This window comes from Numenius arquata, chromosome 3, assembly GCF_964106895.1.
Source record: "Numenius arquata chromosome 3, bNumArq3.hap1.1, whole genome shotgun sequence".
NCBI lineage: Eukaryota > Metazoa > Chordata > Aves > Charadriiformes > Scolopacidae > Numenius > Numenius arquata.
The window spans coordinates 64,785,320-64,808,396 of NC_133578.1; positions in this window are offsets into that span (position 1 = coordinate 64,785,320).

Here is a 23,077-nt window from a genome sequence, read left to right on the forward strand (position 1 = left end):
TCGATGTGTTCTGAAAAAATTCAAACTTCGTATTTCTGGTGTTCATGTATAGTAGATCATCCATAGCTGATCCTATAGTGATTCCTGATACCCTGCTCAGTCACCAGGCTTTTTCCTAGTTAAACAGTTATGATTCAACAATGTTTAGTCAGCTTTAGCTATATCCTCACCCAGTTTTACAATACTGCACCCTTCACAGTCAAATTGGATTTGAAAATGATCCTTGCTGTAAGGGGCAAAACCTGCATTAAAAGTTATTAGCTCTAATACTCCTAATAAAATTTAATATGGAAAGAGGAAAGATTTCCAATCTGACTCTCAAATTCAAGTGAGCAAGAATCTTTATGGCACATGGCCCTTACTTTTTAACAAGTCACCATTTTCAATGATTTCAGAAGTCATTCAAGCATGAAAAGCAGACAAATTTAAATTCCTGCTTCATTTGATGTTATGTGATGCTATTTTTCACTGTACCTCAGCCAGTATTCTTCTAACTTCAGTTAAAATATACTTGGCTCACATTTCTCTTACAGAAATGACTCACTATACAGTAAGCATGAAAGCTGTTGGATGGTTGTTTAAAGGGCAGAAGCCACAAAGTATTGCAGTCGAGATATTTGGGGAATTCTGAAAAACTTCCAATATTTAAGGGAGTCTTAGTTCAGGAATAATTGTCACAAAGTTAGTTGATGGATGAATAAATGAATGAATAAATGAATGAGGAATGTAAGGTTCCCTGTAACTGGCTGAACGAAGATCAGTGTCCAGAATCAAAACAAAGAGGGCTCAACATCTCTCCTGCCACAGAGTCTTATCAAGAAGACAGGGAGGCAGAGAGCTTATACCAGTCAGCTAGTTTTTATCCATGTGTTAACCCCAAATATGTTGGCATGTGGAATACAAAGAAAAATTACAACATAACTTAACCTAACAACTCACTGATTGAAAATAAAACATGCAAATGAAGTTCTGAGGATTGTATGATGGTAACAGAGATGCTCTTCAACAACTGATTGAGACCGCTCAAACAGAACATCCATGTTTAGAGCAAGGCAAAACCGTACACTCAAACTCATTTAAATACCTTCTCAATTATACTATTATCTGTAAATAATGCCTTATTTCAGAGATGTAATACATCATTCACCAGATGTAAGGCATTTCTTGATTTCTTGTGATTTCTTGACACGGGCAATGTTTCCAAATCTTTAGCTTCTGCTCTCAATTTAAATAAGATTAAAATGCTTTCTACTGTAAGGCTTAATATAAACTAATTCCGTAGACATTCTTTTAACTGAAAAATCTGGTTTTGCAGATCTACACAAATCTCAAAGTGCCTAATCATTTCATCTGTCCTATAGTGGTTAACCTCTCATGTAACTGCAATGAAAAAAAAATAAATTGCAAATTTCAGAAAAGTAACTGTCTTACCAAAGGTACATGGTAAGAAGTAGCATGTACCTCAAATATCAATTGCAACACACTACTGGAATAAGCTGTCCCACCTAGGATTTCTCACTGAGAAAGTAATTTATATCAATGGTTTCCAAATTGTGGTCTATGGACAATGGGTGGTTCATGAATAGTAAGTGATGCACAGCTGGCCTGTGAAACCATGTTGAGTAGCAGAATAGTTCATGACAGTCTGTACAGCTTCTCACAGATCCATGGAGTGTTATAACTCCAATGGTGCAGTTCTGCACCATTCCGTTTTCATGTTTTAAAAGATTATTATGTTTTCTCCAAGCAACAGAAGGCTTGCTAACATAAACACATAAAAGGCTATTGAAAATGAGCAGAGAACGAACTCTTCCAGTGTGGTCAGAGAAAAAGAAAAAAAAATAGGGAAATTAAGGCTAAACTTTAAAGAAAACTTTCTCTTGGTAAGGATAATACTGGAATAAGCTGCCTCGGGAGACTGTAGACTTTCCACAACTGAAGTTTTTCATCACAGGACTGGGCAACATCTGTCAGGAATGGTATAGATTGAGCTGATCCTGACACTAAGGAATAAAAGGAGACCAGAAAAGCTCTCATAACACCCTACAGCGCTGTCCGTTTCTTTAGACAGTGTAAAAAAAATATATATCAATTGCCAACCAACTGCTTGGTCTTTCTTTCAAATAGTCTCCTTCCTTTCTCTATGGATGAGGATCTTCACCTTGGTCACGACAATCCCAAACATGGATACAGGCTAGGTGATCAGAGGATGGAGAGCAGGAGAGGGAGAGCAGGACGGTGGGGTACTGGTGGATGAAAAATTGAATATGATCCAACAATGTGCTCTTGCAGCCCAGAAAGACAACTGTATCCTGGGTTGCATCAAAAGAAGCATGGCCAGCAGGTTGAGGGAGGTGATTCTACCCCTCTACCCTGGTCTCATGAGAGCCCACCCGGAGTACTGTGTCCAGCTCTGGAGTCCTCAGCACAGGAAAGACATGGACCTGTTGGAGCAGGTCCAGAGGAGGGCCACAAAAATGATCAGAGGGATGGAGCACCTCTCCTATGAAAACAGGCTGAGGGAGTTTGGGTTGCTCAGCCTGGAGAAGAGAAGGCTCCAGGGAGACGTTATAGCAGCCTTCCAGTACCTGAAGAAAGATCAGGGAGTGTAGTGATAGGATGAGGGGTAACGGTTTTAAAGTGAAAGAGGGTAGATTTAGATTAGATATTAGAAAGAAATTCTTTACTCTGCGGGTGGTGAGGCACTGGAACAGAGAATTTGTGGATGCCCCATCCCTGGAAGTGTTCAAGGCCAGGTTGGATGGGACTTTGAGCAACCTGGTCTACTGAAAGATATCCCTGTCCATGGCAGGGGGTCCGGAATTAGATAATCTTTAAGGTCCCTTCCAATCCAAACCATTCTATGACTCTATGATTCTATGATTCCCTGTTCCTTACCATTTCTGTGGTGCTGAGAATAGATAAAATTCAGCAAAATAAATAAATGTGTTGCATTTCAGAAGGATCCAGTATTTATTCGCTTCTGACATTTGCCTAGACTCCAAAGCCCATTAGTGCTAAATCAACCACACTCATTTAATAACTAGCAACATTACTTCTTGCCAAATAATGTTCTCTGAATCTTTTTTTTTTTCCCTTCTCTTGGAATAAAGCACCCAAAATAAGTAGAAGTTGTTAGAGGCACTCACTACCCCTATCAAAGGCAGAGAGATTATTTGAAAGAAAGAATATGCCTATCTACAGAGGGAAGATAACCTCCCACGGATATCCTGAGCATTTGCCTACCCCAGAAGAGAGCTTTCCCAAGCACAGCATGCACATCTTCCAGCCTCATCCCCATCTCCAACTGCAGAACTTCAGTCAAAGCAGCCAGCATCAGGCTTCTTTCAACGGTGAGTTAATTGAGGATGAAAGGGCTCATTGGAGTTCACTTTCTGAACTCATATTCATGAGGGAAGTTTCCGAGCAACTCCTTGCAAGCAGCCAGGCTCTGACAGCAATCACATTATGAGTTTTGACCAAGGAAACAATAAGGAAGATTTCTGATGTGCCACAAATTTGGAACACCAAGATAAAACATACAGGCTGAGAGGACTGACAGGGAAACAGATGTAACCAAGAAGCAGTCTACAGTAGTTTCCCTGATATGTGATAAGTGTACACATACACACACACAATATATACACATGATATATAAATGTATTTAGGCATATATACATATTCAGATATGTGTATCTATTTGCTAATATTTATATATACACATCTACTATATATGTGTATGCGTATGTAAAAATATATATATGTATCTCATGATTCGTGTAGAGGTATTTTCCATTAATGTTTCTTCCAGAAAATAATTACTTTGCATTATATGATACTGATGTTTTTTGATTGGTATATGGAGACTGATAAAGCAGGGTGTGGTGTCCTTCACCTTGGGCATCTGCGTAAGTGTAGACATAGTTCTAGACATTATTCATCGTAGCTGTGAGTTGCAGTCAAAAATGATTGATGATGGCACCAGCACGGAAGCTTATATACACAGTCTCACTCTATCTTTTCCACACATTATCAAAGAGGAGGAGATAGAGTTGGAAGTTGTGTAGGGGCCTATCAGAACAAGCGGGACATAGCTACAGCCTTCAGCCCTCTGGAGACTCTTCGACAAGGTGGGGCCCATAGGAAGCCCTGGGCTTGTTTCCATGAATCACAGCAACCGAAGATTGCTTCAGTTTGACCGTGATACAGCTGAGTCTCAGGTCCAGCTCTGAAACTGTTGCAGGAAAAAAAGTGATTTTCCTTGAACCTTGTGTCTGCTTGGACACAACATGCAGCCTGGTGCTTTCAGAGTAATTTTATGGAATTTGTGACCTTCTACCATGGACCAGAACCCTGCTGTGATGGATACTGATTTCTCTGTACACTATTATGTAGTATAATGACAAGATGAGAACTTCAAAATGCATGAAAGCATGTGCATGTTTTGTTGTGTGGATGTAAGCTTTCAGTTGTTAGAACTTACACCGTCAGTTTTAAAGTACAGACTGATTTGTGGTCTGAATGTTCTCAAGCGAATATACTTACAAGTGAATACATTAAGGAGGTACTAGCAGAATTTACTAGCACATTTGGTTTATAACTTATTTCACATGCTGCTTATTTACAATTATATAAAATTAATATAAAATACATAAATTGCAAAGCTATTCCCATATATTGCATTCTAGGCTTCATGGAGTGCATTCATAACCTGCTATCCAGATGTACGCTACCATGATGTCATAGACAGGTTGTGATTTTTATAAGGCAGATACATTACCAAGGAGGGCTAAATACAGACATTTGTAACAAACAAATAAAAGAAAGAGAATTCGAAAGTCAAGAGCTCAAATTTCCCTGAAGCTAGGTGCACTTTAGGATCTAGTATCACAGTAAAAATATTCTATGCAGTAAACATAATTTTGACCCATGACAGTTGCAGGACTGTCAATTCCAGACCAAGGATGAAAGGGAGCCCTTTGCCTTTCCAGAAAGTGGAAACAGTCTGGCTGTACAATTTTTGTCTGTTTCCATGGTTACAAGAGGATAACATATACACACTCTATCGGATCATTTTTGGCAGAAGGGAAAATCGCCATAGCAGTGTCCCTTCACCTCCACAGACCAGAGAAATTAGGAAGGAAAATCCAGGCTCTACAAGGGGCCCATCTCCCCTCACACAGCAGTGCGCTGAGAGGAGAGGATGTGCTTCCAGAGCACACTTATCACAAGTGCGGTTGTGTTTCATGAAGAGAGTATGTGTACAGAAGCTTGTAACTGCGGATGAGGAGAAAGCAGCCTGGTGGTATCAGCCAAAGCACCTGAAGAAGTAAAAGCACTGAGGATTGTAGATAAGGGGGGGAAGACTTGTCCAAGCTGGGAGACACCCGTTCTTATGGGAAGGGGAAGGGTAACAAGGCTAATGCCCGAGAAAACAAAAGAGCTGCTTTTGCTTACTGTTTGCATGGGAACCCAAATTAGGTTGCTACGCATGTCAAAAGGGCAGCACTTGACATACCTCAGAAGGTCAGGCTGATGACTTAGCCCACACCCTTATCTCCCCACTTTCCCCTATTTATCATTATCGACATTCTCTCTGTGTGTTTCCATGGAACTTCCATGACTATATTCAAAAGAGACACACACGACCTAAAAAGAGACATCAGGCATGCAGGGACAGCCGCTTCCAGATCTCCTTGGTTTGGGCCTTCTGTCTGCTGATGCTGAAGAGCTCCCCCTTCCGGGACCCATGAGGATTCCCATCCTCTTGCTTGGGCATCTGCCACATTTTCCTAGCTGTGAGGGAAAGATTCTGCAAAAAAAAAGAAAACACCTGAAAGCCTTTGTGTTGTAAAAAAAACCAACCCAGGTATAAATAGATAATTTCTGAATTTACTCCTCGGTTAAAATATGTGCTGGAATAATCCAAAATTAATTTTGAGAGAATGGGGTGTTTTGTGAAAATGAGGGGGGGGGACGGGGAAGGGGGTTCAGGTTATTTGAAATATTTTTCTAAATCAGATGTCAGAGGAGACTCATACACCATTCTCCAACTGGGAGAGAGCTTCTGTTTTGCTGCTTGGAACCAACAAACCACCAGGTAGGGCAGTTGCCCAGAAAGTCACCTCACACTTTGGCTTCTTCAGGCCCATGTAGTGGCCAGTGCCTCATTCCTGGGCCCTAATAGAATTTTGGGCTATGGCTTTCCTGCAAACTAGACTCCAGAAGCACTCCAATTTAGGAAATGGTGACTACTTCAAACCCTGACTGCCACACAGCTTAAAAGAACTGTGTTGATTTTTTTTCTCCAGATGTTGCTTCATAGTATTAATCAGATTGGGTGAATTCTCAAGCCTTTTGGACTCCAGAGCTGTGTGTCTTTAATACATGAAAGACTTACCAGAAGTAAAAAAAAAAAAAAAATAAATAAAAATAATTTAAGAATCAAACACTTCAGCCCAACAGAACTAAATTAATGTACAACAATCTAAATTCTGTCCTTTTCTTAATGTTTTTTTGATTTGGCACTATTAATTCTTAAATTGAGAAGAGTTTTCATGTAATTTCCTATAGAAAAAGACTAAGGAAATCTCCTGAAAAATTATTCTGTAAAATCATGCCAACACTTCCATGAAATGTCAACTGTGTTGGCACAACTGGATCCATGGGGCAGCTCTTCATTCTTCTTTTTACCTATAGGGCATTCTCATGAAGGTCATACTTCCATTTTTGCTTTCAGAAGTATAGCACTAAACATTTTACAAAGCTTTGTGGCTTGCTAGCCAAATCTATCTGATTTTCGGGGAAGAAAAAAAAGAAAGACAGAGTAAGATTTTGTAGACACAAGTCTGGCTGAAGTTTCTTTAACTTCACATTGGTGTGAATTATTGCTTCCTGTTACCCAGAATAATCTTTTACTGTATTTCTTCAGTCTGGCCTTCGTTAGGAATAATGCTGCCAAAAGATACAGCCCAAGTTCTATCACAGTCTCAAGGCATGAAACAAGAAAGGAAAATATTAGAAGGGCAGAATTAAACCAAGAAATGTTTATGCTGGTTTTGTTTATTTCTCTTGTTCAGTCTCAGTCTCCTTTTATGTGTTTATGTGTATGTATATCCACATAGATATAGATATATGCATAGCTATGTCTACCTACATGCATATGCACACATACATCATTTTGCCCTCTGTATATGTCTGTACTTTGTGTTGTGTGTATGATAAAGGAACCAAAGAAGAAATGAATAGCAGCAATACCTGGTGAGGCATGAAAAAGGTTTTAATTGCAACTTACAGATTTTCTTTTCTTACTTTTTTTTTTCTACAACATTTTTCTAATCAAGAGCTACAGCAAATATTTTAGTTTTTCTAAAATAGTACCCTTATAACAGAGAGTTTGTCTGGAAAGGGGCATTGTGGTTTGGTGCCACTGGCTGTCCCTTGAACAACTCAATGGGCCCTTGAGTTTGAGGCATCTGGTCATCGCTGCAGTACAAACAGAAGTCACTTAGGAGTGAAAGTGGGCACCTGTCTGAAGTAGTGTCCCCACCCCTGGCTGTCCTCTAAGGTCATGTATGTAGGAGAACATCTGCACATTGTGAGTAAAAGCAGCAGTCCAACATAATGTTTAAAATCCCAGCAAGTCATAAAATCCACACCAAATTTAGCAGTTTGTCATGGATGCAGGTAACAGTGGCTCTGTCTACACTTCTATATACATCCCATCCCCAAGAGCAATCTCTGCGTATCAAGCCAATACTATGTCCACATTGCACAGTATCTGACTGCACATTGGCTTTGGACACCAAGTCACAATGGAGTGGGAGAAGAAGAATCATCTCAAAGTGCCTAAAAGTGGGACAGTAAGGTGAAGGTACCCTCATGGGAGCTCAGAGGAGTAAATCGTGGTACAAAACCAGTGGAGGGGGTAGTGCTGGAGGTTTGTGCAGTGCGAAGGGAGCCCAGGTGTGACCTCCAGAGTCTATTGAAAATGGGCACCGGGAGAAGCTCTCCCTAGAAGCAAATCCATGTTTTGTTTTGTAGAAGACTGACCGACCGGAAAAGGAAACTTGGGAATGAACTAACATTTAGGCAGGGGACCAGGTGTAAACTAGGCAGAGAAGTTATCTGACAGTGTAAATATGCCCTCTACATCTGCTTCCCAGCAGCAGTGAAGCAAAACAGATTCAAAGGCTGGATCAACAGACTAGAAATTCTTAGATGTGAGTCCAGTCTGATATCCGAACTCACAGTTTTCAAGCAGTTTATGTACGTCATTGATCACATACCACACAAACAACCTGCGAACTCTGGTACGTTTAAAAGATGGGGTTTACTAACTTAGCGCTCCTCTGACTGTGTGCAGCCGTTCCCCAGCTATTTGCTCGCAGGACTATTTTGCTGGTATTACCTTACACAGGGTGTATGCTCAGAACCAGTTAAACTAATGCAAACACTGTCATTAGGCAACTGCGGAAGGAAAAACAAACGTGTTTAAAATTTCTGTTTATTCATATCTTTAAAATCCTGTCATTTAAAAACTGTTCAACATGCCAGGCATCTACCAGTATATACAGATTTATGTATTTATGAATAAAGAGGTATCTCAGCTAGGCTTCGTGAAATCAAAACACATCACAGCAAACTAATGAAATTCAGGTAAACACTCCACAAAATCTTCATTTGCCAGATTTCCTGTATCTGAAATATTCAGTTTTCCATGATTCAGGTGTAGATCCCACTCACATGAATAAAATTTGAACAAGACTGAATAATTAATGCATCTTTTCTGATCTCCCTAATCTTACAAAATTGAACATTTTCTGGGAATAAAATGTCTTTGTGCTGACACAAAGGGGGTGAAATTCAAAGTTTCCAGATCACAGGATTCTTCAGAGGTCTCCATTCAACACTTCTCATTTGGGGGAGATTCCTGACCATCCTGACTTGATTTCAGGGTTGAATTACAAGTATGGTATAGTACAAATATTTTCAACAGAAGATGGCTGCACCTATCGCTTGTGAGGTGCTCTTCACACACACACAAAGCAGAAACAAGCTAGCTGTTGGATCACTGAGAGTTGCCTCAGTTTGAAGAATATCCCTGGGCAGCCCATGGATGCTCTACCACCCCTGACAGCATTTTTCTTAAGATCCCCAAATGAGGGCCAAAGGATGACCTAATGAAGAGATCTTTCTTAAGGTCCCAGTGAGGGCCAAGGTATATACCAACCACATTCAGTTGTTAAGAATCCCCTTGGAAAAGGGCTGCTGGCAACTCACACAGACCCAGACACTCTCAAACTGCTGAATACTGCATCAGCGCTGCAGCAGCTGCAGGTTGGTAAAAGGGTTGCAGCTGGCTTCCTCATACTTCCAGTTCTCAAGCAGATCCCAGAGGTCATCAGAAAACAGTAGAAAGACCAATTTCCTAATTTCAACATAACAATCCTGGATTTTGGCACACAAATAACTCCTTGGTAACGTGTGTTTTCTGGCACCTCTCGAGGACTTTTAAGCCCTTTATAATCAGTTGATTCCCACTACAGTCCTAACACAATGACAAACAAATCCTGTATCAATCTTAATAGGGGAATGTGACGATTAGGGAAGGCAAGTTCCATATTAAACACTCCCCAGTTTAGGGACCTTTAGTTTCTCCAGCCCAAAAGTAAACCTAACTCTAACCCTAATCCCAGGTGAGCCCTGACAACAAACTGAATGTGCTAGTCACATAAGCGCATTAGGCATCATCTGTGTTAACCTGCTAGAATCACCTGCAGCAAAGTTAGGGCAGAGCTGGTACTGGGAATGGAGGAGTTACAGCCTCTGCCTCTGAAACACTGTGCTGCAAAAGATCCCAGTTTGCAAAGAAACCCTGGGTCAGGGTGAAAGAAGCAAAAGCCAAACAACAAAACTGGCACTGACAGTGAAAAGCTTTCTCCTTACTAACACTTCTATCTTGCTATGCACGAAGACATGTGGGTATCACCAAGATGTGTTACAGTCATACATGCCCCGTATTTCCTGTCTGGGATACTACAGTTTCCAAGTCATTTGTCAAAATCCTGTAAAGCACAGACAGGGAAAAACCCCTTCTGTCCTCTCAAGAGGACGCACGATAGAAGTTGAAGTGGTCAGCGGTGTTACCAAAGTGAGTGGGGCAGTAATGAATGGAAACATGTAGCTGGTATCTCTAAGCTGGCATAAACAAAGCTAGAGACAGCGTGCTAGGTGATACTGAGGCAGGGGATCACTGGTGACCCGTCAGGCTGCCTCCTCCGCTGTGTCACCAGGGGCCAGCTCAGGCCGGAACCGAGTGGTGACTTGAGATAACACTATCCCATAAAGGCAAAACCTGCACTGAGACTGAGAGCACAGAACAAAGATCATGGAAACTCTTAACTCATTTGTGCAAGAGGGGTTTTTGTCTGCTTTCAATGCATTCAACACTTTCCCAAAGCAAAAGGAACTGTACATTTTTTTCATACAGTCAACCCTTTACCCATATATGAATTACCTAAAAACCTTCCAATCTCAGAAATTAAAAAGGGTTGCTCTTACTCAGGTGGCAATAACCTGCTGCCCAGATCATCTGAACACGGAAAAACAAGCATACTTTGGCTACAGCTATGTTGTGTTTGATCCTCTGTGAATAGAAAGCAGAAGCACAATCACATAAAGAAAGGCAGGTCTATGCAGACACAGCTGTTATCTGCGGGCTGGGCACAGGCTGGGCACAGTGGCAAAACTGAGCAAAAGCACATCAAAAAAGAGCTACTGACTGATCAGTGCTGTTAGCAGTACAAAAAGATAAACTTGCCAAGTGGAACTCTGCTGAGAACGAGCCCTTGAACTACTTAGATCCCAAGGAGACACACTTTGAAATATTATTAATTGATTGGCATTGCATTAATATCTAGGGGTCAAGGACCTAATATGCTATGTGCAACTCAAATGTACCAAGTTGGGCCCTGCCCAGAAGGCTACTGAGTCTAATTCCCCTGCAGATGGGATAATTCCATCCTCAGAAAGCATTTTGTAATATATTCTAATTTTCTGTGATGCAAGATGAGGATTGTGAAGGATGCCGTAAAACCATGGACAACTCGGAGACTCTGTCCTATATGCCTCAAACCTGCTGTGAATCTTTATGAGTTGGCTCATGACCATATGCTTGGCCCACTGGGGAGTGTAAATGACACCTTCCTCACTTGTCAGCACGCTGAATCATTGTAAATACCCATTGCAAAGGAAAATCAAGGAACAAATCTCTCAAAGCTTAGCTCCCCAAGAGAGGAAACTTAGATTTATTTGGTGCAGCTCAGTAGGACACAATGATGAATGACTCAAAGGACAAAGAGAAGTAAGAAATGACATGGATCCAAGAGCTGGCAAACACTTGGTTGTCCATGGTAGCTTGTTTGGAGGGAGCCGGGTGATTACCTGGGGAGCCAACTGTGCTTGTCGCTTGTTCTTTTGATCCATGTTTTCTCTCAAATGTTCTTGTTCTGAGTTAATTGTTGTCAGTCTTAAGATGAATTGGTTAGCCCCCATTTAATCCTGGAGAAGAGAACTGCAGCTGTTAAGATGAATTTAAGCCTTCTGCAGCAATTGCAATTGGTCAAAGGAGAAAGCCTAAGAAACAGGTCTGGAGGAAGAAAACTGTATGAACCTGCAGGGAAGAGCTGGCAGCCAAAAACCCAAGACTCCTCTGAGACCCTTGAGGAGTCTACAAAGCAGCTAGAGTTACAGCTAAGCTGGAGACTGTAGCAGGGACCCTGTGTAAAATGGATAAACATAAAGTGTTTCACTTCTGCAAAGATCTACTTGCAGAAAAGCTCAAAGGGACAAAGAAAATCTGTGGACACAGCACAGTCACCCCGAAATCTGATTGCAATCCTACAATTTCTGTTTTGCCTAAAGCTATACAATACCATAGCATCAGCTAAATCATTATTTTCTCCAAAGTTTTTGATCCTGACAGATTTATAAATAAGCTGAATAAATTCATTTTGGTTTGAAATTAATGGGTGTATTCTCAGCATGCAGCCAACTTTATTTCACAGAACGGATACCAAAAAAAACACAAGAAAAAAAGAGTGATGGAGCCACACTTTACCCAGGGAATAAATAAATGTGACATTACAGTGCCCTTTTCAGAAGTGTAAGTTTTTGCTGTTTCATTAACTGAAAACAGCTTTGTTATAGTCCAAAAAATATATTTTTGCGTGACTGCCCACATCTATAAACATTCACAAAATAAGCAAAGGGCAGGGGGGGGAAGATGACCAAGTTATTGTGGTTATGAAAGAGCTCTGTCACTGGCATTATAGAAACTAAAATACTGTTTGCATAAAGTTGGACTCTGTCTGCTCTAATCCTCGGAGTCCTGTTGATATCAGTGTTAGAGAGCATCCTTTTATAGGTCCTGTAGACTGTTATGCCACGTACAGAGTAAAATCTTGGGTCTGTTGAAATGAATATGAAAAGTCTCATTGCTTTCATCGGAAAAGAGATTTTAACCTATTACCTTCTTAGGTTTATACTTGACCTTATGCATTAGGCAGGTAATGAAGTAAACAGTAAATATTACTCTGGTGTGACAAGCTGGCTGAACAGAGCAGGTCCTTATAGAGAAGGTAAACTCTGTGGTTTTAATATGACAGCACCAGTTTCTGTGTATAGATTGTACACTCAGGAAAGTGTATTTATACTTTAGTATGATAAATCTTTCTTTCTTAAAGACCAGACTGTAAAATGGGGGATCATGTTTACTTTTTATACAGCTCATGCAAGAAAAGGAAGTAAGATTCAGGACAAATACAGAAACTGCACAGGGACCTCCGTTCTCCAAATGTTCAGGTCCAGGTAGTTTGGCCTGCAACAAATACTCTAAAGTCCATGCTTTAAGAGAAATAAGGATCTATCCTGTACAATACTTTGATAACAGCTCAAGGGAACCTGCTCAATACGTACCTTGAAGGGGAATTTTCTCATTGGCCAGGTGAAAAATTAGGTTCCCCCTCCATACTGTTTCACCACAATTGTGGAGCAAGTTGCATTTCATATTGTGTATGCTCAATGTTCAGCTTCATGGCTCTGCTTTCCATACTGAAGCACCACAGAAACGTTGAGGTTGGAAGGCACCTGTGAACATCACTCAGTCCAACCATCTGCTAAAAGCGGAGTCCCCTTCCAAGGAAAGAGGTGAGGCCCACTGGTCTATAGTTCTCCAGATCCTCTATTTTTATAGACTATTCCAATATATGTGATAGGTAACAATTTTGCAGTCACATATGCTTATAACTAAATAAGTTGTACTGGTTCCAGCTGGCATAGAGTTAACTTTTTTTCAGTTGTTGCTAAGCAGTCAAGGACTTTTTCAGCTTCCCATAGAAGCTGAGAGGGAGCATAGACAACACAACTGACCCAAGCTGACCAAAGGAATATTCCATACCATAGACGTCATGCTCAGTATATAAATGGGGGCAAGCCAGGGGGCAGGGATCTGCGATCAGTGCTCAGGACAGGCTGGGCAATCGACCATCGGGTGATGAGCGATTGTATTGCATCACTCATTTTGTATATTCTTTTATCATTATTGTTATTATTATAATCTCTTCCATTACTGCTTTATTAAAATGTCTTTACCTCAACCCACAAGGTTTCCTTTTTTCCCAGTTCTCCCATTATCCCACTGGGGCAGGGGGAGTCAGGGAGTGAGCGAGAAGCAACACCATGTTTGGCTGCCTGCTGGGTACAACAGAAGAAAAGATATCCAATTAATAGAACATATCATCTGCTCTAATTCTGTAGCCTGATGCTGGCCATTATTTTGTGTTTATTAGCTTCCTGTATTTCAGAGCAGAAGATCAAGGATAATTACACAAGATTCATTTATATCTTTCATTGGCTTTTCAAAGCATGATTCATTTATATCATTCATTAGCTTTTCCATCATAAAAGAAACATGACCTTTTCACATTTTAAAATATTTATAAATTAAGAATATTTATATTTACTTACATAAAAATACACAGATCACATCCCCACTATATAATATATAGAAAAATATTAATTACCAATATAGATGTATGCAATTGTATAAATTTTCTCAGAAACTTATGAAAAAGCATTTAAGTACACTTTGAACAATACTTACCCAACCTGCAACAGAGCTTATGTATAGCCTTATGTTTTATGCTGCAATCACTTCAAGACATTTTACATGTGTAACTGAAGCTAAACATTTGCTTAAATAGGCTGCTTAGTAATGATGAAATACAGAATCAGGGCTTAAAGTTGCATGTTCCTACCTGAACTCCGTCTGGCTGCCTGAACACCATCTCTCAGCCACACGTACTTGCACAAATCTTGCCCCTAGGAACAGCCTGGATGAGAATAAAGTAACTTGTTCCAGCAAGGGTTTCAGGACTGAGATCTTTTTTCCTTAACCAAGTTTTTCTTCCAGAGCAAGGCTTATTCACGTAAGCACACTGCAACTGTGCCACCACAACACTGGTTTAACTGAAAACATCTTTTGCTAATGGGGCATGGCATTTCCTTGTTGCATCAGATGAACTTCATTTCTTTGGATCAGGTAATTAAGGCCAATTGTCTCTTGAAAATAGCAAATGAATTCCTGACACTGTTGCACTTTCTAAGACTATCACATCCAGCTGTTGCATTTCAAAAAAAAAAAAGAAAGAAAGAAAGAAATTTGCACAAGACTTACCAAACTGTTTAAACCCTGTTTATACTCTGTATGTGCTGAATTCTTTAGGCAAATGGCAGTTTGTACATGGTAGTCAGTACAAAGAGATATAGCTAGGAAGTACCAAAGCAGTGACAGATTGGATGGTCTCTCTCTGCCCAAGAATTACAACAGGCTCCTCTTTTGCAGTCAGTATCTTCAGGGCTGAGGGGAGTTACCTGATACCACCACCTTCTCAGCTTTAGGACAGTGGAGGATGGGACATACCAGGGACAATTCAGCAGTGGATGTGATGCCAAATGCAGCGAACACTTTAGAAAAGACAACCCAGAGCCCAAATACCAAATGCCTCGGGAGATGGCTTTGCTCGTGTCCTGAAAATGGGCTTTTAGAAGTGTTCAGAAAACAAACCTGCAACCAATCCATTCTAGCATTTGGGGGATATGTTATGGGTTTTTTTCCTCCTTCTCCTTCTAAAATGTATGAAGGGAGACTGCCTTGGCTCACGTGAGTGTTCAGAAGACCAGCATTTTATGTCAGGATGTGCATGTTTGTGCTCATGTGCTCAGACCAGGGGGAGCAGGGCCTGAACAGGGAGCTTGTGCCACCAAAGGACTCAGCTCACACACCATTAGTCAGGGATATTTGTGACCAACCTGCAAAGAAAAAATACATATATATTTGTTCACACGCACATGTACCAATATTCAGTAGTCATCAACAATAAAGACAATGGAAGAAAAAGGAGACCAAATTTCATTGTTATTTAACAAATGAAGAAACCAAAATTGAATTAATTCTTTCTTGAAAGCAACTCAAGGTTGTCTCTGAGAAGTCAGCAAGAAACAACTCAACTTAACTGTGGAACAAAATTAAAAAGCTTTTTCTAGTCCCTGCCACACTGTATTGCACAAAACAACTTCAATTTGGGGACTCTCTTTGGAAGAAAATCCAACAAGGTTCTCCCAATTTGTTCTTTTTTCCTGCCATGCCTTTGGCTTTCATTTTGAAGACTGAAGATGTTTGGCTCCACTCTGAGGACAGTTAGAGTAGCTTCAGGGTGCTAGTGCAGCTTCTCTGTTGGTATGAGAAAATGAGTAAAAGCACTAGATAACAAAGAGTTGGTTTGAGCTAAACGCCAGGGCAAGGGAAAGAGAAACTAATATAGGAGCAATTACATCATTTTAATTAACTATCACAGTAGTTTAAATATCTGGTTCAGATCTCACTTTCCTTCCCTTTTCTTCTCCATGACCTCAGTCCTTATCACGTTGGCTTTATCTGCTGGTGCCCATAGTGACACGAAGACTTCCAGAAGACTTTGCAAAACACTAACCTCATTTAGCCGATGCAAATGCCCAGCATTGTTCCAGGGATGGAATAGGCCTGCTGATGCAAAACTGCTCTGTTTATTTCAGGAAACTCATTGTTTCAATAAGCAACTTTCTTGTCTGGCCGTTCTGCTCCTTGTTTCAGGATGTCAGTCAGTGTCAAAGAATTGGCAGTGGTGGGAAGATAAAACAGCTTATAGTCTCACTGAGTTACATTACAGATCCACACAACTATTAACGTTCCCAGCCAGGCCAAGCAACAAACAGAAAGTAATTAAGAGTAGCTTAACCATGCAGTAGTATTTATAATCTCATGCAGTTCTCTCTAAGGCAAAAGTCTCCTTCATTCCCCACAAGCCACTTATGTCAAAACGCAAGTTGACATGTTCTTTTAGATCATAAAGGGGTCATTAGAAAACACATATTTCTCATAGTCATTCAGAATCCCAGAAGGACACACTGTGTATATAGTAAACCTAAATAAAGGACAAAGTCCCAAAATGTCCAAGCCTGACTCCAACTGTAGCACTTACAAATAGAATTCCCAAACAATTTCTGAATTTTTTTCCCTTTCACTGGTGTCTAAATGTGAATAGACCCATTTGGCTAGCTCTGACTAAGAAAAAGATTAACTGTTTTAAAAGATCTGTCCTCGCTGTAAAACCCTTTCTAGCAAGGACAAGGACTAGACACAACATCTTATTTTGAAAATAGCAGTCATGTGCTTCTGCATGGCCTGTTGAGTGTGACCAGAGTGCTTATCCGCACCTCTGGGATTTAGACACGATGTGAAACTGTACATGCACATATAACCTTATATTGTTATATTCCATTTCTCTGAATTCATGATGAGGTTGGTATTTCTGCATGGTCTAAAGGAAGTCACAGTAAAGAAGGAGTTTGATTTAGATATTGTTTAGAACATATATACATGTATATTATGTAAAATATTTATACACATATCAATATTATAAAACATATATACATCTATATACATCTATATGTGTATGTACATATGTAGGTATATTTATTTCCAGTCCTGAAATCAAAGCTGTGCTACAAAGCTCTTCTACTTTCTGACAGTGACATTGTACTTTTGCCAGCTTATGTTGGTCACTTAGGAGTACAAAGACATTCCCCATTTTAACCCAATATATGGTGGTGATAAAGTACATAAAAGAACAAGTTTTGCCAATATAAGCCATGTCTCCAGAAGGAGGCTTTGCTGGCGGAGTAAGACTTTGCAGCAGTAACCAGCATCAGCTGCAGCCAGCTGCTGAGCAAGAGCCTCTCATGCCGTAGCCTCCACAGCAGAACCAGCTGCTTTCTGCCCACAGCTTCAGAGAGCTCCAAGGTCTGCTCAAACAGGCTGTTCATTTCAGCAGTGCCAAATGCTAACAACCTCCCACTGCAGTTGCAATTGGAGCGATGAAACCTGCAGTTTGAAAGATTGTCTTCTCAGAGCAGCAGCAGCAAAAGAAGGAACCTCCTGAGGGGTTTCTGGGAGCTGCTCGGGGTGTTGGCAACGACTTTTGGGCCATGCTGAGAGCATGGGAAAGAGCAATGGGCACTCTACAGCCTTAAAATATATTTCTAACTCAGTGAAATAAGAAGTGATATAAAGTACCTTTGACATTTGTTGGTTCTCCCAAATCTGCTGAAGCTCTACTTTATATCCACTGCAACCTCCATCTGGGCTCTCACTTCATGTTCCTGCTCTCACAACAGACAGAATATGTTTCTCATGAAATATTTTGTTAAAAGGGAGACAATTAGGGTTTTTTCCCTGTGATACCACCTAGCTGTCCCAAGTATGAATCAGAAATCCTCCGTGCTCTGCACTGTCCAAATATAACCAACAATAGCAGAAACAGTCAGCTTTGGGGCAAATGACAGCAACTGCGTAACTATTCACATCTTTGGGAAGAGGGCAAAATGATCAGGGAAAGGTTCTTTCGGAAAGCAGTTCATTTTCAATTCAGTACAAGTGACTTTAATAATTGCATATAAAAACAATTAGTCAAATGACAAACTGGCCATTTGCATGCAGAATTATCCATTCTGTGCAAGTAACCTTTATTCCTCGGTGTACTCCTGATTTTTAAGATTTCATGTATTAAATGGCCACACAGTCAACTGCATTTAAGTGCTCAGTTTACTTCAATAAGATTTTGGCAGTGATTTTGTCGGCACAATTTCATGCTGAAAAAAAGGATTCTGTTTTTCTCTAGCACATGGTACACATTTCTTATACCTCAGCTGGGGTAAAGGCTGAGTAAGGAAATGAACCTATAGTTCAAGGAAGTCTTCCCATTTCTTATCTTTCACACCACTAAATCTGAACAGGTAGTGACTCCCATTGCAGCCTGCAGAGCAACAGGAGTACGTAAAGCCCAGCCAGGAATTAATAATCTGTCCAGCACTATGGCAGACTTTATTCCACCAAAGTACATCCTCTGCTTTGGTAGATGGTGATTCTGAGACTTTAATTAGCATGAACATAGAATAGGGCAATCAATTTCAGTAAAAATATTTAATGGAAAGTTGTTAATTGGAACAAACAAATTAATCCTGTCATAAAATACAGTCTTATAAAGTATTTTCAATTATTAACATTATAAAAATGGCAGGAAAATCAATTCATGTACAAATATAGGCTTCTTATAACCAGCCAAAAAGAATTTACTGGATTCACCAACAACCTGAATAGGCTCTATTATTCAGAGCTAATTTAAACCATCCTGTGCAGTTCCAGTAATTTAAATACCACTGAAGTACAAGCAGAGAAGATCTGCTTACTTGTCTTTGAGTCATATGAGAATCAGGAAACAGTTTAGGTTAGGAAGCATGTTTTACAGTTTCCAAAATATCAGCATCCATTCCCATGTCTCCAATCAGCAAAAGAAGCACCAAGTGCACGCTTTGCCTCATTCTTTGGATCTTTTCACTCTCTGAAACCATTGCTGGGAACACATCATGATGAGATAGAAATGCAGAAAAATTTCTTCTGTTGTTTATGTAGGCCCGAGTCCAGCAATAAGTGTTTTGTGGGAATCCCCCCGCACTTACATGGAGCCCTTATGGGGTTCCTCATTTGGGCTCTGGGATGTGCTTCACTGAATTTCCTTCAGAGGCATGCAGACGTCCCTGAATATTATTCTTAAACCTGTGGCTCTTCCACACTGTCAGTAGACACCTGCCTCATATAAAACTGAAGTGATTTTCTGGGGAGACAATGAAATATGTGCTCAGATTTAAGCGTAATCTCAAGTGACATCTGAAGTCACAGTAGTTTTCTAGGCTTGAGTTGCAGATGAAATGAGACAAATTCAAGCCCAAGTGATCCCCTTGAGCATTTACTGGGTAATGTTTCTTTTTAAAAAAGCCTTTGTTTTCATTCTCATGACAGAGATTTGAAAGGGGAAAGGACAGAAAGAGGAATTAAATGGCATAGGCTATCCTCTGAGGGTCAAGAGAGCGGGTGGAAGGATACACTGAATTCAGGAGAAAAGATTAACTTGCCAGAGAGAAGTTGGGCATTATTATGCTCAAATGAAGTGATAATTCAGCCCTCAATGCCACTATGACTTTTCACTTCCCACACAAGACTCCTATATTCCTGATGCAATAGATGATTAAAGATGTTATTTTCCATAAAATATATACACAACCTTCCTTAGGAAACTGTTCATTAGCATCCACTAGAGAAGTCATTGGCAGAAAGTGAGCAGGACAAGCTAGGCCCCTGCGTGGAAATTGGGGAAAAGAGTAGGCCTTGGAGGAAGGCAGGGTTTGGAGAAGATATAGAGAACCTGTGTGGATACGGGAACAAACCCCATCAAGGCTGCAGCACTTCAGTAAGTAGAGTTCATCACTGCAACTTAAGTCCTGAGACAGTGCAGAATGTAATTAGAGATTCTTGTGCTTAAAACAGGAAAGAAATGTTTATTATGCTCATACCTAGTAAAAGGTCGTAAAAATAAGTTCTATAGGAGACAGAACACCTAATCCATTTCACTGGAGAGACTGGGTAAGCAAGCTGATCTCGCCCTAGGAAAAATACTTACAGCCTGCAAAGGCAGGTAAACCAAAATAAACCAAGGCATAATGTTGATAGCAATCAGTAGAGCCACGCACGTACTCCAGGGGAGCAATCCAGGCTGAAAGACAGTGATACCTACTGAAAATCCAGATACCATGAAGTGCTCTGCCAGAAGAAGAATGAAAGAATGAGAAAACATTACACAGAATAAGGGGACCAGCTAGACTTCACAGTTGGCCTGTTGTGTATCAAGCAGGACACTAATGATGTGGCAACTGGAGATCATGGTATTCAGCTATGACAAACCTTGACCAGATGCCGGCAAGTGAATGGAAGGCTAAAGGCTGAAGAACTGGAGTCCACTAGGACTGAGGTCACCAGGACTCAACATCCAGGGAATTCTGAAAGACACGAGCTATTGGGAAATGCCTGGATGAGAAAGTGTGAAACAAATCCAGCAACCAACAGGAGCAGCCAACTCTATGGACTTTGTGCACATTTATCAAAAGTGCAGGCTCCTTGAGGCAGTTAAAGCGAAGTGAAGAAATATGGAGAAAATCATAGACAAAAGAACAGGCATTTGGAAGAGTAAAACTAAAAGGAAAGCATTTGTCATAAAACACCACAGCCTTACAGAACAGCTTAAGTGAACACGTGGTACCTCAGAAGGAGTGTAGGATCAGTGGCTATGTAAAGTCAGCCTACAGCATCTACTAAGATATGTCCAACAGAGAAAGGAGGCGTGCTCAGAAAGATACCCATTAAAGGATATCAGTTGTGATATTTAGAATGAATTGATTCCCCCTACTCACTTTTGGGTGAATGGCACAAGTTTTATAAAGTACTGTATAAAAACTTTCCACAAGCATCTGCAAGCAAATGCATTTTATGCAGAGTCACTGGCCAGGAGGTGAAAAGAGATTTCTGCCTCTGAGAGCTGCTGGTGCTAGATGCTTTAGGGCAACCAGTGAGGCTCTTTCCAGGACAAGGCTCTATAGATTTGAACAATTCAAAGTCTGAGCCTGGCCATCTTACAAGAAAATCTACCCTGAGACATTATATTTGACCCTACATAGATGGTGCCAGGATGTATGTGCAAGGCAGGACTTCATTTCAAGGTGGTTTAGCAGTAATCTCACCAAATTTAAGATTTGACATCATCAAAACAGAGGGATGCACCTACTCTGTAGTCCTGAATACTCAGCTTAAAGCAAACCACATGGACATCGTGTGCATTAGCAAAGAGGTTTTACAGTAAAAGCAAAGATTTTACAGCTTTCTGAAATCTCAGATGGATATTGTGAAAAAAGATCAGAATTGGCATATCCTCTCTGTATGTCAGGAAGTGATATTGCTCCAGTGGATTACAGCTCCAGTCCGGAAAAGTGGTCTGCTGGCAGCACACAGGTATCAGCTATGACCAGGAAACTGAAAGCAAGTTTATTTTGTAACCTTATTTTTTAACAGCAAGAGGCCACAGAGCAAGAGAGCAAAATTAAACCCCCTAGTACCAAATGGGAATTTGAGCACAATAAAGCAATCGGGAAGCAGAAACCATAGAAAAAAATCTGACTGCAAAGAAAAAAAACACACACACAAAAAAAATGCTGATTCGTATTGCTGTGCACTCTCCCAAGTACCTGACAGGGAGGTTTCAAAGAGCAATGACCGACAGCACGTAACAAAAGTTAGGATAATGCAGGAGACTCGGGTCTGAGGCCAACACACAGGCTGCATTTCTACATCCAGTTTCATGTAACTACAGAGCAATGGTACGGTGCGAGTGGCGTGCGTCATTCAATGCAGATTCAATGGACATAAACCTGAACACAACTGCTGAATAATCAGAGAAAGACAGAGCCAGGATCAGATCCAGGAGGGCTGAGAGACAGATGCTGTTGTCAAAGGAAACAAAATCCACCAGAGCAGAAGATACATTTTTGTTGGCTAGTCATCCTCCAACAGAACAAAAAGAGAAAAAAAGGTGGGATCCAGTTCTACACTAGGAGTAGTAACAGAAACAAGATGTGAGAGAGAGTGTCAAAGGCAAAAAACCCACAAGCAACAGTTAAAGGACCGAGTGGAGTAAGTGGCATCCTTATAAGCACCATGTATGCACACACATGCTCTCACACCAACAGTTCCCAGCACACTGCAGGGCCTGGAAAGTCTACAACAAAATGAGGGAAAAGGGAAGCTGGAGGAGGGAATGATAAAATAACAATCACAAAACAATAAACTGAGAAAATTAGAATAGATGACAACTCGTTTTTTGTTTCAAAATAGTAAAACTTTAAAAGTCACAGAAATGTCAGAAAAGTTCCAGAATGGGTCATTTTTCTTCATAAAAAGCAAATGTTATGAACAACATATTTTTCATGAAAAACATATGTCTTTTTGATGACTTCTGCTGTTCAAATTCTGCAGAAGCTTCAAGTGAAACCAAACCAGCAGCATTTGTTTGTCACGGATGTTTCCAGAGAATCATTTACAGTATCAAGCAACATAAATACTGGTCTCCCCCATTATTCCCATCCTATAGCAACCTAAAAAGCAGGACACAACAGTTTGCATTAGAACTTTGCTGTCAGCAAGTCACAGAGCCATTAAAACCTAACGGAGAAAAAAACCTCACAAACCTTCACCATTACATATTCAAGTCCTCTCCATCCCCACCTACCTCAAATTGCACTCTCCTACATGAAGAAAGGAAAACTTTTGGCTTTCTTGCGATACAGCAAGACCTGCAGTAACTGTTTCTTGTATATAGGAATTGCACTCCAGGGCATCTTCATTCTGTCATGGTAGGCTATAGGGAACACACAAAAAAGCCAAGGATGGCTTCAAAAGACTGCTTTAAACTGCCTTAAAAAATTTGTTGGCACTTAGCCTTAAGGGTCGTGGTGGCTCTGGAGCCTTCAAGACATGCTTCAGGGCTTGCTGAGACACTAGGAAGCTCCTGCCAGGTCACCTTCTCAGGTGATGAGT